Source organism: Crocodylus porosus, unplaced genomic scaffold (assembly GCF_001723895.1).
Source record: "Crocodylus porosus isolate Cpor-Errol unplaced genomic scaffold, CroPor_comp1, whole genome shotgun sequence".
Lineage (NCBI taxonomy): Eukaryota > Metazoa > Chordata > Crocodylia > Crocodylidae > Crocodylus > Crocodylus porosus.
The window spans coordinates 56,879,490-56,896,388 of NW_017728918.1; the positions used below are offsets into that span (position 1 = coordinate 56,879,490).

A 16,899-nucleotide genomic window follows, 5' to 3' on the forward strand; every position below is an offset into this window, starting at 1 on the left:
AGACGGCTAATAAAAAAAAAAATCTTGTTCAACATTGATAAATCTCTAACTAGCGTTAAGATTTTCAAACTCTTGGGATTAGTGATATTTTAATAATATTTTTTAAATTTATATTTCCATAATTACTTAAAGCCTCTGTTGTAGATCAGTACCACAGTATGTTCAGTGTTCTAAAAGCTGTGAAAAAATTACAAGGGACCTTGCCATGTAAGTATAAAACAGTGAAAATAGGTGGGTGCAGACAGAAAGGAGAGGATAAAGGAACAATGGGACAAATGGTCAAGATGATAACCAGGGTCTTAGCATGCATGTAGCCTCACCTTGGTCAAGACTGTTGAAGGCATGTGTCATGGTGAAGGAGAGTTTTAACAAGGGATTTGAAAGGAGAATAAAGAGCTAGTTTTATAGAAGTTTTATATTAAGCACCTCATTGTCTAAGAGGGCCTACACAGGAAAAGGCATAAAGATGCTTGTTTGAATCTTTAACAGGAAAGTGATGGTGGTGTGGCCTAATGGAATTCAGTAGTAGCTTTTTCCTTTGTAGGACCTTCTACATAGATATATTAATTTCTGGCAACAACAGTGTAATTAAGTGGGCATGACCAGGGCATCAGCCCCAGGTGGTGAGTTAATGTCAGTGCAAATATATCAACTGCCACTGCTGTTTTCCCACCTGCTGTGCTGTGGCCAGAAACCTGACAGTGGCCATGGCCCCACATACTACTACCCAGGGCACAGAGCTGCCCAGTTCCTCCTCTGCTTGGCAAAAGAGCAAGGTGTACAATTCCAGCTCTTGTGTCTAAATGTAACTTATCTGGAATCTATGGAGTGTTTCTTGAAAGAGGGCTCTTTGTTTTTTGTGTGTGACATTTTACCAGTTATGTGGATAGGTGTGAATTTGCATTCCTGGGCTAAATATTGTGTTGGGTGATATCAAAATAAAAATAATAAAAACAGGTGCAAATAAAATTCTCAGTGATTTTTGAAATGGTATGCATGGCATGGCTCTATATATGTGTGTATAAGGGGAAGAGGGTGTGCGTGCTGCATGCATTCATGGAGAAGGCCAGGTACTGCATCTTCTTAAGAGTCTTTTCACAATGTGCTGGCAAGCTATACTTTGAATTTCTTAAAGCTATGAGAGAGAGGACTTTTTTCGTAATAACATGTGCCTGCAAAAGAACACAGAAATATTTTTATCACAGCAAATTAGATGTTTAAGGTTATAAGATTCAGTAATTTCAGATGAGCATAAAAGATGTGGAACTACAATCTTCAGTGCCATCTGCTGGCCAACTGCAGTGACTAAAAGATACTGATCCCATAATTCTTCACATTCTCAAAAAAGTTACCCCACAAAAATTGTTGTTCATTATCATTTTTGTCAATCTTTAATATTTTTTTTGTGTGTGAACATTTAAACATGAGATCTAGAGTTTAAATGTATTTAGAATTAACAGGTGAATTTAACAAAAGATAACTCTCTAAGATTATAATAATAATGTTAATGAAAAAAGATTTTTAAAAACCTGATATTTTACCAGCACAGACCAGAAATAGGTAATAAGAGATGCATCTGCTGGTGGTGTCATGTCTTTATTTCAGTCAGTCAGTGGAAAAGTGTATTTCTTTTCTACTAGTGACATCATTTAGCTGTCTATGGAAGGAAAATTTATCTTTAAAAATTAGAACTAGGTCCTATTACTCTTTTTTATGCTGGAACTTGTAATCATCTGATTGGTCCTGGGAGGCTCCTGAGTGTTTTTGTAAGAACTACCTACATGAATAAAGGATTCCAGAGTTAGGACCTTTCTATGAAGATAGTTTCTTAATTAAAGCAATATACAGTGTTGGGACAAAAAAAATCTTCACATTCAAATGAATATATGAGTGCTTATAGTATCATTCTAATAGGGGATATTTTTTTTGTTCCAGAATTCAGGGGGGAAAAAAACCCAAACAAACAACAAACCCCAACTTCCCCACAGCCCAGATGTTTTTTTAAATGAAATAGACAAAATGATATCTTTGTTAGTGAATGAAACAAACAGAACTACATATTACTTGATCCATGCTTCAGAAATAGTGTTGCTGTAAGAACTAATCATTTTCATTTCCTGACTTCTGTGTGCCTACTTTTCTACTGTTATATTTATACATATATTTTGCATTTAGTTCCCCACAAAGACTGATATACATCCAAGTGGAAGGGTCCTCGCTGATTACTGAGCATATTTTCCATGGAGGGAAGAGCAGAAATGCTATTTTTACCATTCAGCTGAGCTGCCCCTGCTGAGTAAAATTCTGACCCCACCACAATTATTAGGAATTCTGCCACTGACTTCCATCAGGGGTGGGCAATTATTTCAGCTGGAGGGCTGCTTAATGAGCTTTGGTAAGCTGTGCAGAGCCACAAGGGTAGTCACAGCCCTTGACAGGTGCCCTACCCGCTGGTTGCAATCTAAGGGTGGAAGTCCTGTCTCTAACCACTGACCTTTGCCACTGGAAGTCCCTCCCCTTCCCCCTGGAAGTATTCCTTTTGGGAAGGCAGTTACCATTTGAAGTAGGAAAAAAACCCAAATCGTATATTAAAAGTCAAACATATACTAAAAGTCAAAACAAAAACGAAACATTTCTAGTGCACAGGCAATTATATTATTTTCAACCTTGCTTTAAAAATATTCTAAACTTCCCCAAACTTGGTTATTTTTCCAGTAAGTTTAGACTCTGTATCATCAGTAGTATACCTCTGAAACATATTTTTATAGTAGGAACTGTGGGCCAGACACAGCTTGATCATGTAGGGCGTGTCTACACATGAAATTAATGCACCTAAATAAACTCTGGTGTGGTTCATGCCAGTGTTAATTAGTCCTGGGTGCCAGACTTACACACGCACTAGGGGCCACATCATGTGGAGCCAGGTCAGAGCAGCCCCAGCTGGCAGGGGTTTTGGGAGGTCATCCTGACAGCCCAGGGCTGCTCTAACTTGGATCAATGTGCTGCGGAGGGGCTGGCTGGGACATGACGGTACTTCAGTGTATGGCTAACCAGCAGGCAGCCCCTGTACTGAAGCACCTTTGTACCTCAGCCAGCCCTGTTGGCTTTTACGCATGTGTTGTGGCGCACGGATAGTGCTTGTGTTTACAGAGTGTAGACACTGAAACTTTACTACAGAGCTAATTAGCCAGCTCTGCAGTAAACATCTTGTGTAGATACGCCCATAGGCACCTAAATAAGCCTTAGGTGCCCAAGTTGGAAAGAGCAGCCCAGATTGTTTCATCCCCTCAAGCCACAAGATTCAGCAGTTACTACTTGCAGTCTGAACTGCAGAGTTCTCCGCAGGACTCTGCTTGAACTTGTGAGCATATACAAAAATGCCCCAGTTTTTGGTCACTTCGGTCTCTCATTCATCCCTTAGCTCTTTTGTGACCCACATTCATGCTGGGGAGGCACTGGGTGGTACCCAAGTCCTAGAGGTTTGTGAAGCATATTCTGTGCAGACATAACTCATACTGATGGCATTGAGTTCAGGCAAAATTTGGTAGTGGTGTGCATGCCTTTTTGCAAAATAGCAAAAGAGTAGTTTTAGCAGACTTTTTCCTCCACTGCCCCACGGGTAGGAAGAAGAGGTAGGTTCCAGCTTATGCTTCCAGAGTGATTTCTGATACTGATTTCTGATACTTATCCAAGGAAGCTGACAGGCTTAATGGTGTGAAAGAATCTGATCTCTGATCCCAACTGTCTCCCCTTCTGCTGTGACAGGAGGTGCAATTGTTAGGATCAAGCACCTGATCCCAATCACACCACTGCCTGCGGGGATCCCAGGCATGAGTTTGCAACTGCTGGACTGGGGGAGTCAATAGACTCTCCCTGCCTGGCAGCTGCAAACTCATGGGTTCCTCCACCAAGACCCCTAGATTGGGGATCCTCTCCCTGATGCGGTGGTTCCTGTGAATGTGCTGGCACAGGTGCAGTTTTTTGACATCCCAGAGTACAGGGATTCCAGAATCACATCACAAATGTACCATATTAATTGCACCATGAACTTAATGTGTCAGGAGCCCAGTTACACTGCAATATGTAATGTTTAAAGAAACCTGGGAACAAGGACAAGAATCCAGGTCTCTCCAATCCCAGGGGAGTCCCTAATGATTCAGCCAGAGAATTGGACTGCTTCTTGATCGTTCTTTTCCTTTAGTTTTGACATTTTTATATGAAATAAAACACATTTCTTTCTTTAAAAAAATATTTCGTTTTCTGACCAATGGCATGCATCAGACAATCTTTACACAGAATGAAGGTCTTTTGTCTCTGATCTTGATCTGGTATTTCTATGAAACTATGTCTAACTCTTAAGACTCTTAGAAGGTTAAGAGGAGAGTAGAAAACCCCAACTGCTTCATGTATTCATACATTTTATCAACAGGTTTAATAGATTCATAGATTGTAAGGCCGGAAGGGACCTTGGAAGATCATCAGGTCCAGGCCCCTGCACCAAGCAGGAAACATAACTGGGGGTCAGGTGACCCCAACAAGGTGTTTCTCTAATGGTATATTTTCCAGTGTTTCCTCAGCTTATTAAAAACTAATTATTACATAAATATGCACCAGACTGTTTTAATGTCCATAATTATTTTTATTATTTTCTTTTTAGAAATGAGGATATTTCTAAGTAAGTCATGAAGACATCAAAGATTTTCCAGACATGCTTTTACATAAGTAGAGGGCCTGAAAACCAGTGCTGACGGACCAGTTCTTCATATCTTTAGATACCTATTCTCTGGAAGTGGGCATCCTTATGTATAGTAGTCTATACAACAGTTCCTCTTTCTTCCTCTCTCCAAAACCACAGAAGTGCATAGTTTGAAGCAAACATACAGTTTTCATTTAAAAGCATCAGTGTAAACCCATGTAATTGCTTATGACAATAATTTAATTAGACTACTTATATGTCAGTAAGGCCACTTGGCATATTTTAATGCTTTCCTTCTTTTGTGAATTTTGGAAAACATAATAATAATGGTTTATAATTTCTTCCAAATGAGTAGATTCTCTAATTTTGCAAAATATTTGCCCATTACAGACTCATAAAATTTATCATAACATTTTTTTCTATGATACAACTGAACAGGTTCTATGAATTTAGTTATCCATAATTCAAAGTTCATATTTAAGCAATATTCTGCTGAGCATTAAAGCATGAGAAAACTTAGGTGAAGAACAATGGTGAGTCATGTTTTTCTCAACAGGGTTCTGATTCCAGCAATGCTAGCAAGGTGTATATGGGATAAATCCTGGGATATTACCCTCCATAAGGCCCAGAATCAGTAGCGTAACTAAGGTAGAGCAGCCAGGGCAGCAGACCCAAGGACTGACTTAGGGGCAGGGAGAGAGAGAAAAAATAACAGCTTTTGCTGCAGCCAGCAGCAGCAGCAGCATCTGAAAATCATTGCTGCCTCCATATATCACTACTGCCCCAGGCACCCAGCTATCCTGTCATCCATCTCTCTACAAAAATCATATTTTTTGGCTGCACAGGGAGCCAGAATGCAGAGAAATCATACCCCTGATGTATTCCCCTAGCGTAGCGGTAAGCTGCTACCAGGTTCCCTCTCAGCCTTCTTTTCCTCAGGCTGAAGAGTCCCAGATCCCTCAGCTCTTTCCTTGTATGGCTTGCTGTGGAAGACTCAGATCATACAGGTGGCTCTTCTTTGGACTTCCTTAATCTTGTTGACATCCTCATTAACGTGTGGTGCCCAGAACTGGATGCAGTACTTCAGCTGCGGTTTCACCAGTGTTGAGTAAAGCGAAAGAATCACCTCCTTGGCTTTGCTGGAGATACATTGATTGATGCATGCCAGAGTATTGTTTGTCCTACTGGCTACAGCATTGCACTGCCGGCTCATTCATACTGTGGTCTATTATTACCCTCATGTCCCTTTCATTCATGGTGCTAGTCGGTTTGATGCTGCCAAGCCAGTAGGTGTCTTGGGGGTTGCTCGTCCTGAGGTGTAGCACTTTATATTTCTCAGTGTTGAACTTCATCTGATTTCAATCTGTACAACTTGGAAGTTAGGCTGACTAGCCTATGGTTACCTGGGTCCTCCTTCCTCCCCTTCTTGTGAATGGACACAACATTGGCCCTCTTCCAGTCCTCAGGGACTTTTCCAGAGCGCCATGAGTTGTGGAAGGGTTTCACCAGAGGTTCCGCAATGACATCCTTCAGCACTCTCAGATGAAGATCACCTGGTCCTGCTGACTTGTATAAGTGTAATTTTATTAACTGGTCATACACCAATTATACAGCAATAGTAGGAAGGCGATTATTCCTACTGTGCTGATCCTCTACTCTACCTGGTGTGGTTTTCCCCATGGTCTGGTGAAAGATTGAGGTGAAGTAGTCATTCAGGAGTTCAGCTTTCTCCTGGGTGCCAGTAACCAGCTCTCCTGAGTTGCTGAGCAATGGCCCCACACTCCCATTTGTTTTCCTCCTGTTCCCTATGTACCTAAAAAAGGAATTCTTGTTGTCCTTGATTACTGTTGCTAAGTTCGGTCGCCACTTTAGGCCTGTCTTATCTGTTCCCTGCAAATGCAGGCTGTTGTGGAATAGTCCTCCTTGGGGCCAGCCCCGAGCTTCCATTGTTTATAAGCCTCTTTCTTTTTTCTTAAGAGGACCATGATTTCCCTGTTTAGCCAAAAGGGCTTCCCAGCCCTTCTGTTACCTTTTCTCCACATGGGAATGGAGAAAGGTTTCTGTTCTCTCACACACAGTAGTAAACTTGTGTGAGGGAATTGAAACCCACATCATTTACATCTGCAGTCACTGGGTTAGAACAGAGTCAGATTCTCTCAGAATTTGAGGAGGAATTAAATCTAGGTTTTCTACAGCCTGGGAAATTGCTATAACCATTGAACTGTTAGATAATAGCACACCATCTCCTCCTGCTTTGCTGTGCATTTGGCTTTTTATTTGCTTTACTTTTATTACAAATCTCTGAAAATCTACTTGAGAGCAAACAAATTAGTTTGCAAACAAAAACATTTTTGGATTAAAAAATAGTATACAAAATATTATATAAGAAATACTTATTTTGAGTCAATTTTCCCCCCACTTCCTTTGATTTTTTTAAAAATTTTGTTCACCCATCAAATCAACAGCTCTCCACAGTAGAGGAGGGAGCTGAAGAAAACCTGTAGGAGTGGGATCCATATAACAAGCAGAGACATGCACAGTATTAATTAGCTTACTAAAAAACTTGAGTGATTGGGGCACAATGTGATGTTAGCATCATCCCCAACTCTTCTATCTTGCAATAGTAGCCATATATTTTTTTATGCCGGCTCCTGAAGTTGGCAGTTGAGGAACCCTCCTTGTAGTTCTACTTCTGTTACAGATTACAGTGTAGTTTTTCACCCATAGTGCACAATATTTATATAATCAGGTTAGGGCTTATTTGTCTGAAAAGAGTGAAAAATTAGTGTCTTCCCATATAACCTTGTGCTACACAGAGGTAATATCAATCCTCAATTAAATTCTGCTTTGATACCAAGGTATACCCTTTTTATCCACATTAGAAGGAAGAACACCATCATGTTAATAATCTTTATGAACTACAAAGGTCTACAAACAATCTAATTCAGAGCTCACATCTCTAATTGAAGATTAACTAGGAAAAATGCCTGTAGGCCAAACCACAGGTACAGTACTTGCTGCTATTAGTCCTCTACCACATGTCTGTAGAACCCAAAGCTTGGCACAGGCGGGTCAGATTATGAGCAAAGAGAACATAGTTATCCCCAAAAAACCATATATTTTGACAGTATTTGACCTCTGGCAATCTTGACTGCTCAGTATTTTTAAAAGCTGGTTATTTAACTTATTTCTTCATGTTTTTAATTTTGTGAACTCACAACTATAAGTGAACATATGATACTAAGGGTAAAATTATGTTTCATTCAAAGTGTAACTCCTGACTACTGTGTGGCAGCGATTCAAATGCACATTCTGGCCACATCCAGATGAACGCGGCTGTGCAGTACGTGGCATCGAAGACCTCTCTGTGGTGCCCCACATTCAGGCATTCCCTGCACTGCTTGGTAGCAGTGGGGGGGGTTGACCCCAAGAGATCCAGGGGTCAAAAAAACCTACTAAAAAATAAAATGGGACAGTACACACAGCAACAGCACATGTGGGAGCAGTGCACACTGCCCCAAACTGGAGCCTGGCTTGCTGAAGCCACACTGGCTGCTGGCCAGGCTTTGAGTGGTAGAATCACTGCAGCTGCAACTCCCTGAGGCCCCCAGGACCCCAGGTAAGGCTGTTGTGCTGGCCCCAGCCTCCCCTACCCTACCCAGGGTAACCTGCTGTACACCAGAGGGCATGTGGCACAGGCATTTCCCGGGGACAAGTAGCAGCAGCACAAGGTGTGCCCCTGCTTCTTGTCCATGGGGAAACAAACCTCCACACTTGTGTGGACACAGCCTCTGAGATCATAAGTGTCTCTGTATTAGGAACAGGGAGATATCTGCTCATCTAGGGAGGATGATCCTATTCCTTATTCCTATAATGGGCACTTACATGCCCAGAGTGAGTAATAGAATTTCTCCTGTACCTACAGAGAGTTCATCTCAAAAGTGCACTCTGTTATCCACTAGGTGAAATAAAATTCTGCCCTAAATGTCTAATAAAAGTACCTATATACCAAATGTGGAATCCAATAATGTGGCTTGAAGTACTATTGTCTTTTAGTATTTTGCTGGTTTCTGTTAACCCACTTTCCTCTTGTCTAATCTGACATTACAAATATTACTTAAACAGTTTAGCAAAGAGAGTCTTGGTGTTATTGTTAAGTTTTTCCTTTAGCCAGTACATAAGCTTGCACTGAAAGATAATAGGATATTGAGATAACTTTAGCCTTTAACTTTGCCTTTCATTGCTGTTGCGTTGTTTTTTAGAATAGTGTCCTTACAAGGTCCTTTTTTAATGTAATAGACAAATAATTTACTCAGTTATGAACAAAAATATTTACATCCAACACTCAATATATATTTAATCAGGAAATCCAGCCTCATTCTTATAGTAGCTGGATGAACAAGTTATAAACTTGGGACATGCATTTAAAACAAATGTGAAAAGCAAAGACCTCTTGGTTAATGTATTTTATTGGACCAACTATGGACATGGGAAAGATGTCACACAAGCTTTCAGGTACAAAGTATCCTTCCTCTGGCCTGGGAAAGAAGCAGATAAAGCCTAGTTGAATACCAGGTATAGTAATGACTTTTTAACTCCTTTATGGGCCTCTATACACATTCATTCATGTGCCTTAGATGCTGAGCAGGTAGCTTAGTACTTCTGTAATAAAGTGCTAACTAAATGCGCAGTACCTAAAGTTATTGCACAGTAGCACCAGTGCAGTTATTTAGTGATGCTTACTGCACATTAGGCTAATAATCTGTGCAGTAGACTATTTGAATGGCTTTTGCCATGACACGTTACTGTGCAGTGTTATTAGGCTAATGTGTAGTAAGTGTCTTGTGTAGACGTGTTGTATTACATGAAGATAGTTACTTAAAGGGGGAAAAGGCAGTAAACCTGTGGAAAAAAAAAGGAAGTTAACAGAAGTAACTGCAAACCAAGGAAGCTTTGTACAAACCTGAGGAAGGGCATAGTGTCTGGAAGCTTGTCTAACATCTCTCCCAATCATGTAGTTGATCCAGTAAATGATATTATCAGATAAACGTTGCTTCTTGCATATGCCCTGGACAAATTCTAACGCCTCTTTATTAAGAATAGCATTTATTTAACAAAAAATAACATTTTGGGGAAGTTTAACCCAATTTTTACTAGTTAAGAAGGATTCCTATTTATATCCTGAGAAACAGAGGAAGAAGGAGAAGTGCATTCAAATGTGGAGCTCCCACAAGGGGCAAGGATTGAAATAAAATTAGTTAAACAGTGTAATTCTCAAAGCTAACTAAGAAAATAGCTAGCTTGAAGCAGGAGGAGGAGATGAAGAGGATAATCAAGACTTCCAAATACAGGCACAACTACTTAGACAGTGTATTGTTCTCAAGATTTATTGCTTCTATTAATAAGCTATATAATTTTATATACATTTTTAAGGAGATGCGTGCTGGCATCTAAGGAGATGCAAATTTAATACATTGCAAGATATCTCAACGTTTTGTGTGGGAAGAGCATGTGTTTTCTATGTAAAAGTGGTAAGCTTTTGAAAATGCTCTCTGTCATGTATTTTCACTCATAAAATCTATGACCTTCACAGTAATTTTAGTAGACTTAAAGTCAGAAGTCATATTGGGGAAAAATAAGCAGCAGTAGTAAGCTAGATCCCTTCACAAGTAAAATTCGCCAACTTATGATGGCAAAATAAAACACCATTCCGAATAGATCATTCAGATTTTCATTCTTGCACGATTTGATTGGTAAAAGTGTTGAAATGTAAATGACCATATTAAACTTCAGAGCCAACATTTCACTGAGATAAAAGGAGACTGTACATTCTCAAAAAAAAAATCCATCTGTTTTTTTCAGAGCAATATAAAGAAATTCAGTATAATTTCCCTATTTTAAAATAACTAAAATAATGCTAAAAGCAATGCAAATTTGCTGAGGCAGTTATATTAGGTGTATTTTACAAAAGGGGAGCCTGAGGCATAGAGTTATGCCATGACTTCTCTGGGTGAGTGGGGGAGGCTCTGAGTTGGAAATGAGAGCCACTAAAGTGTTATAGCTGTGAAAAAAATATTAAACACAAAATAGTTTAATAAAACCAAATTCTAGATGAAATTGGAAGTAATCAATTAATTGCTGATCACTAGCCAAATCTTGTATTTGCATACAGACATGTATTGCACAGTTCTTACCATCTAAATTAAAAATGCTTTAGCCTGTAAATCCCTTAACATCGAAATACCATATAAACTTAAGTATTTATGTTGGAATTCTCTGCATATTGTGAAATAAAAATGCTGCAATTAAACTGCAAGAAACTAATGGTATAAAGAGCAAGGAATGGACAAGAGACTATCCCACATATCTCTGCTATCAATATTGAAGGCATTTTCTATTTTATTGAACACTGATTCTGGGTGCTGTATCAAAGTATGTAGATTTCACTTTAAAAACTTGTCTTCATTTAGGGACAATAGGATGGCAAAATGATGTTGGAATTTTTAATTTATGGGCCTTTATGTTCCACAGCAGTCAGTTTTTTCTTAAGTAGATACTGAAAATTAAATATGTAGCCATTGCAAGAAAAATAAAAATAGTTATGCTAAAAAAAATGTAGATTTGCTGAGGTGATTATACATAAGTATATTTTTAACTCTGATTTCATGTCTTTGATATACTTTAATATATGATTCAACCATTTTTGGTCTTCTAATTGCATATTTTAATCAGGTTCTAGTAAGGTCAAATGACTTGCCACCTTTTAAATAATTAGTGTTTGAATAGGTACATCAATTTGTTTCCCCTTCTGGTTTTTTTATGTGGAGATGGAGTGACAAACTGTCAAATTCAATTTGTATTTGATATTGAATACTTTAATTATTATAAATATGCTCAGCATATAAGTTTCTGTTAAATCAAAAGGAATAAAGAAGTCATTTTGTTCTTCATGCAAACTGTTTTCTCTTCTGTGTAGGAGATTGCATCAACAATTTGAAAGCTATAAAGAACAAGTGAGAAAAATAGGTGAAGAAGCCCGCCGCTACCAGGGAGAGCATAAGGATGATGCACCAACATGTGGAATTTGCCTTAAAACAAAGTTTGCAGATGGTTGTGGCCATTTATGCTCTTATTGTCGGACCAAGTTCTGTGCCCGATGCGGAGGTCGTGTTTCTCTACGATCAAACAACGTAAGTGATACAGTGTTAAATGGATCTTTTTGACACAGTCAAACTGGAGATTGTTCAAATTCTTCAGTCACTTAAACTGGCATTTCCTGCCTTAACTTGAACATCTTATCCATTCATCATGTCCCAGACCCTTTTATTTAAGTGGGGTTTCGATTGGAGTAGCTAATAAGTAGAAATAACATATTCCAAAAGTATGAAGGTGTTTAGAGCTCTAAAATGAGTTAGTTAACATAAAGGAATATAACACATGATTATAGTGAACTATAGTTTGAAGGTAAAATTCTCATTTTGTTTGGGATGGTGAATTATATTTTCATCTTAGATTTTGTGAAATGTTCCATATTGGCCCATTTTGAATAGCTCTAAAGAAGTTTAAGCTGCTGTTTCAAAAATAGCTATTTTTATAGCTTTTAATAAAGATTATTTATGTTTCTCTTTTTAAAGAGAATTTGATGAAGAGAAAGGTAAGCTTTTCTGAATCGCACCAGTAACACAGAGGCCAAGGTCCTATTTCACTTTATATATGCAAATGGTATTTACCCCACCATGTAAGTGCTGTTTTTGGCATGTGTGCACAGTTTGGGATTCTATTCCAGATGCAGTATGGATTTGCATGTGCCCACATGGCTTCTGAGCATGCTTAGAAGGGATGTGCTCTTGCTGGGTGGGCATTCCAGTTGCAGTAAGCTTACTTGGATATGCATTCAAGTCCTGAAATGTTAGCCAGGCAAAAATCCATGACTGGCAGATATTAAACCACAGAGGAGGAGGAGGAAGGTCCTCCTGTGCTTTATCTTGATAGTCTGGTGCCCAGGGCGCTCACCCAGGAAGCATGAGAACCAGGTTCTAGGTCCCCATCCTCCTACAGTAGTTTGAACCTACATCTCATACTTCCCAGGACAGTATTTTAACCACTATGCTGCAGGTTAGGTGCTTACCATATGTGTCTCCAGCTGTTGGAGAACACTGGGGAAGTTTCAGCCCTCTGAGCTTGTCTACACATGTAATTAAAGTGCGCATATAAACTCCAGAGTTTATTGTTCTGGAGTTTTTTGCTCCCACATGTGCTATTTTAAAGTCCAGGGCTGCTCCGATAGGTTCCATCTGCTGTACAGCAGCTGACTGGGCCATGAGTGTGCTTCACCATGGGGGCTGCCTGCTGGTTAGACCCATGCTGAAGCATCCTGTGCTCCAGCCAGCCAGGCCAGCATCTACACATGTGTTGCTACACACACAAGAACTCTTCAACAGATTAGGATTTGTATTTACAAGTTAAGGTATTTAACAAGTCCTAACCTGCTCTGAAGTTTTTCTATGTGTGGCAGCACATTTGTAGATGCTGGCCAGGCTGGCTGGGGCACAAGGTGCTTCACTGTGGTACTAACCAGCAGGGACCCCCCCTGCTGAAGCACCCAATAGACACAAGTCCTAACCTGCTGCAGAATTTTTTCATATGCTCTAATAGAAACGCATGTGTAAGCACTGAGACATTTACAGTGCAGTTAATTAGTCAACTGTGCAGTAAACTTCTTGTGTAGATGCACCCAGTGAGAGCAAGGGTCCACACTAAAACCCAGGGCTCCCTCCTATCTAGATCATTAGGCATGTTACTAAGCCACATCCCCTCTGGCTTCTTTCTGGATCTCCATATCTCCCTCTCTTGCCTGCCCATGTGTCTAGGTTCAAAAGTAGGATGAAAACATGAGAGGATTCTCCTCTGCCTCCTTTATTTTGTTTCTTCCCAGTATGTACACAGGTCAAAAATCTGCTTTTCTAGAAGATAAAAATGGTATTAATATAACAGAAACAGCCATTTAGGTGATAAAGTGAAATAGGATACATCTCCAGGTGTGCTAGTTTCATTTTAAAAATTGTATCTGTAAATTAGCCAGGGTTGCTTTGGAGTTGTTTCTTAATTCTTCTGTTAGGCAAGTGAGATTTCCCATTCACAGCAATTAGTAGTTTGTATAAACCTAGCTAGAGGGTGTTCCCAATCACCTAAGTGTTCCCAAACTTGAAGGCTCTTCAGGGATCTACTCTTTCTCTTGGCAGTCTTCTGGTCCCATGGCAGGTGGCTGCCCTCCTCAGTTGTGCATAGAATCATAGAAAATTAGGGTTGGAAGAGACCGTAGGAGGTCATCTAGTTCAACCCCCTTCTCAAAGCAGGACCATCCCCACCTAGATCATCCTACCCAAAGCTAGTTGGGTCTTAAAAACCTCAAAGGATACAGATTCCACCACCTCTCTGGGTAATGTTCTTGTGTTTTACTACCCTCCTAGTGAGAAAATTCTTCCTAATATCTAACCTAAACTTCCCTTGCTGCAACTTGAGACCATTGCTCCTTGTTCTGTCATCTGCCACCACTGAGAACAGTCTAGCTCTATCTTCTTTTGAACCCCCCTTCAGGTAGCTGAATGCTATCAAATCCCCCCTCAGTCTTTTCTCCTCTGGTCTGTATAAGCCCAGTTCCCTCAGACTTTCCTTGTAAGTCATGTGCCTCAGCCCTTCACCGTTTTTGTTGCCCTCTGCTGGATTCTCTCTAATTTGTCCACATCCCTTCTGTAGCAAGGGCCCCAAAACTGAACACAGTACTCCAGATATGGTCTCACCAGTGCTCAATAGAGGGGAATAATCACTTCTCTTGACCTACTGGCAACACAGCTCCCAATGCAACCTGGTATGCCTTGGCCTTCTTGGTTACAAGGGCACACTGTTGGCTCATATTCAGTGTATTGTCCACGGTAACCTCCAGGTCCTTTTCTGCATAGCTGCTGTCCAGCCAGTCAGCCCCCAGCCTGTACTGGTGCATGGAACTGTTCCGTCCTAAGTGCAGGACTTTGCACTTGTCTTTATTGAACCTTGTGAGATCCCTTTTGGCCCAACCTCCAATTTGTCTAGGATTCTACACTCTGAATCCTGGCCCTGCCCTCCAGCGTATCTACAACTCTCCTCAGCTTGATATCATCTGCAGACTTGCTGTGAGTGCACTTTAAGCCATTTTCCAGGTCGTTGATGAAGACCTCGAACAAAACTGGGGGCACTCCACGTGATACCAGCTGCCAACTAGACATCAAGCCATTGATTACTACCTTCTGAGCTCCAGCCAGTTTTCTGTCCATGTTACAGTCCATTCATCCAGCCCATACTTCCTTAGCTTGTCTGTGAGAATGTTGTTGGAGACTGTATCAAAAGTCTTGCTAAAATCAAGGTAAAACCCATTGACTGGTCTCCCTGCATCCACAGAACCAGTCACTTTGTCATAGAAGGCAATCAGCTTGGTCAGGCATGATTGCCTTGGTGAATCCATGCTGACTGTTCCTAATCACCTTCTCCTCCTCCAAGTGCTTAGAAATGGATTCCTTGAGGATCTTCTCCGTGATTTTTCCAGGGACTGAGGTGAGGCTGACTGGTCTGTTGTTCCCTGGATCCTCCTTTTCCCCTTTCTTAAATATGGGCAGTATGTTTGCCCTTTTCCCATCATCCAGGACCTCTCCTGATCACTATGAGTTTTCAAAGATGATGGCCAGTGTCTATGCAATCACATCAGCCAACTCCTTCAGCACTCTTGGGTGCATCTCATCTGGCCCCATGGACTTGTACATGTCCAGCTTTTCTAAGTAGTCCCTAACCTGCTCTTTTGCTACTGAGGACTGCTTACTTCCTCCCCAAACTGTGTTGCCTGGTGCTGTAGTTTGATAGCTGACCTTACCTGCCTTACTGAGGCAAAAAAGGCATTGAGCACTAGCCTTTTCTGCATCCTCTGTCACAAGATTGCCTCCCCCATTCAGTAAGTGACCCATGGTTTCCCTGATCATCCTCTTGGTACTGACATACTTGTAGAAACCCTTCTTGTTACCCTTCACGTCCTCGGCTAGCTGCAACTCCAGTTGTGTGTTGGCCTTCCTGACTTCATCCCTGCATGCCTGAGTAATACTCTTATACTCCTTCCTAGTTATTTGTCCAGGTTTCCACTTACAAGCTTTCTTTTTATGATTTAGCTTACTGAAGAGTACCCTGCTAAGCCAAGCTGATCCTCAGCCATACTTGCTAGTCTTCTTGCACATCAGGATGCTTTTTTCCTGCACTCTCAGTAAGGCTTCTTTCAAGTATAGCCAGCTCTCCTGGGCTCCTCTTCCCCTGAGACTGGCTTCCTAGGGGATCCTACCTATGAGTTCTGTGAGCAAGTCGAAGTCTGCTTTTCTTAAGTCCAGGGTCCTTACTCTGCTGATGTCAATCCTTCCTTTCCTCAGGATCCTGAACTCTATTGTCTTGTCCATGCTGTCCAAGTTGCATCCACTACCACATTCCCCACCAATTCGTCCCGGTTTTTTGAGCAACAGGTGAAGAAGAGCATAGTTCCTAGTTGGCCACTTCAGCACTTGCACTGGGAAGTTGTCCCCAACACCTTCCAGAAACTTCCTGGATTGCCTGTGCACTGCTGTTTTGCCCTCGCAGCAGATGCCAGGGGTACTGATCAGGAAGCTTCTGGTAGCTGTTTGAAGAATGCCTCTTTCACCACTTTCTTCTGTCTGGTGGTCTATAGCAGGCCCCCCCATCACGATATCACCCTGGTTGCTTTCCCCTTTGATTCTAACCCAGAGACTTTCAACAGACCTATCTCTAGTTTCATGCTGAAGCTGTGATCGATCATATGGCTCTTTTACATAAAGTGCAACTCCTCCTCTTCTCCCCTGCCTGTGCTTCCTGCACAGTTTGTACCCATCTATGATAGTCATGCGTGATGTGTGAAATCTTATATAGAAGGCCACTGTCATGTACTAAACTTTGGATTATGAACTAGCTCCAGTACACACGCACACGCACACGCACACGCACACACACGTGTGTGTGCATGCTTATGATTTCATTTTATTAATGAATTTGTTAGCTATTAGGAGATCAATTCTGGCTTTCCAGATACTGTTTCAAGGCATTGGAGTCTTTGGGTGCCTGCGCACATGTGAGGATGCTACTCCGATGCACTGTAATTACAGCATGTTGCAGCAGACTTG

At 40.9% G+C, this 16,899-nt stretch overlaps 1 protein-coding gene across 12 annotated transcripts in view; it reads left to right on the plus strand.

Moving 5' to 3' along the window:
• Nucleotides 1–11,811: 11,811 nt before the first annotated feature.
• Nucleotides 11,812–16,899, plus strand: part of RIMS1 (regulating synaptic membrane exocytosis 1) — a 344,875-nt gene continuing 339,787 nt past the window's right edge. For all 12 annotated transcript variants that reach the window (XM_019537624.1, XM_019537619.1, XM_019537620.1 and 9 more), the window contains exon 1: nucleotides 11,812–11,886. The gene's annotated coding sequence lies outside the window, so the exon portion shown is untranslated. The remainder of the gene's footprint in view (nucleotides 11,887–16,899) is intronic.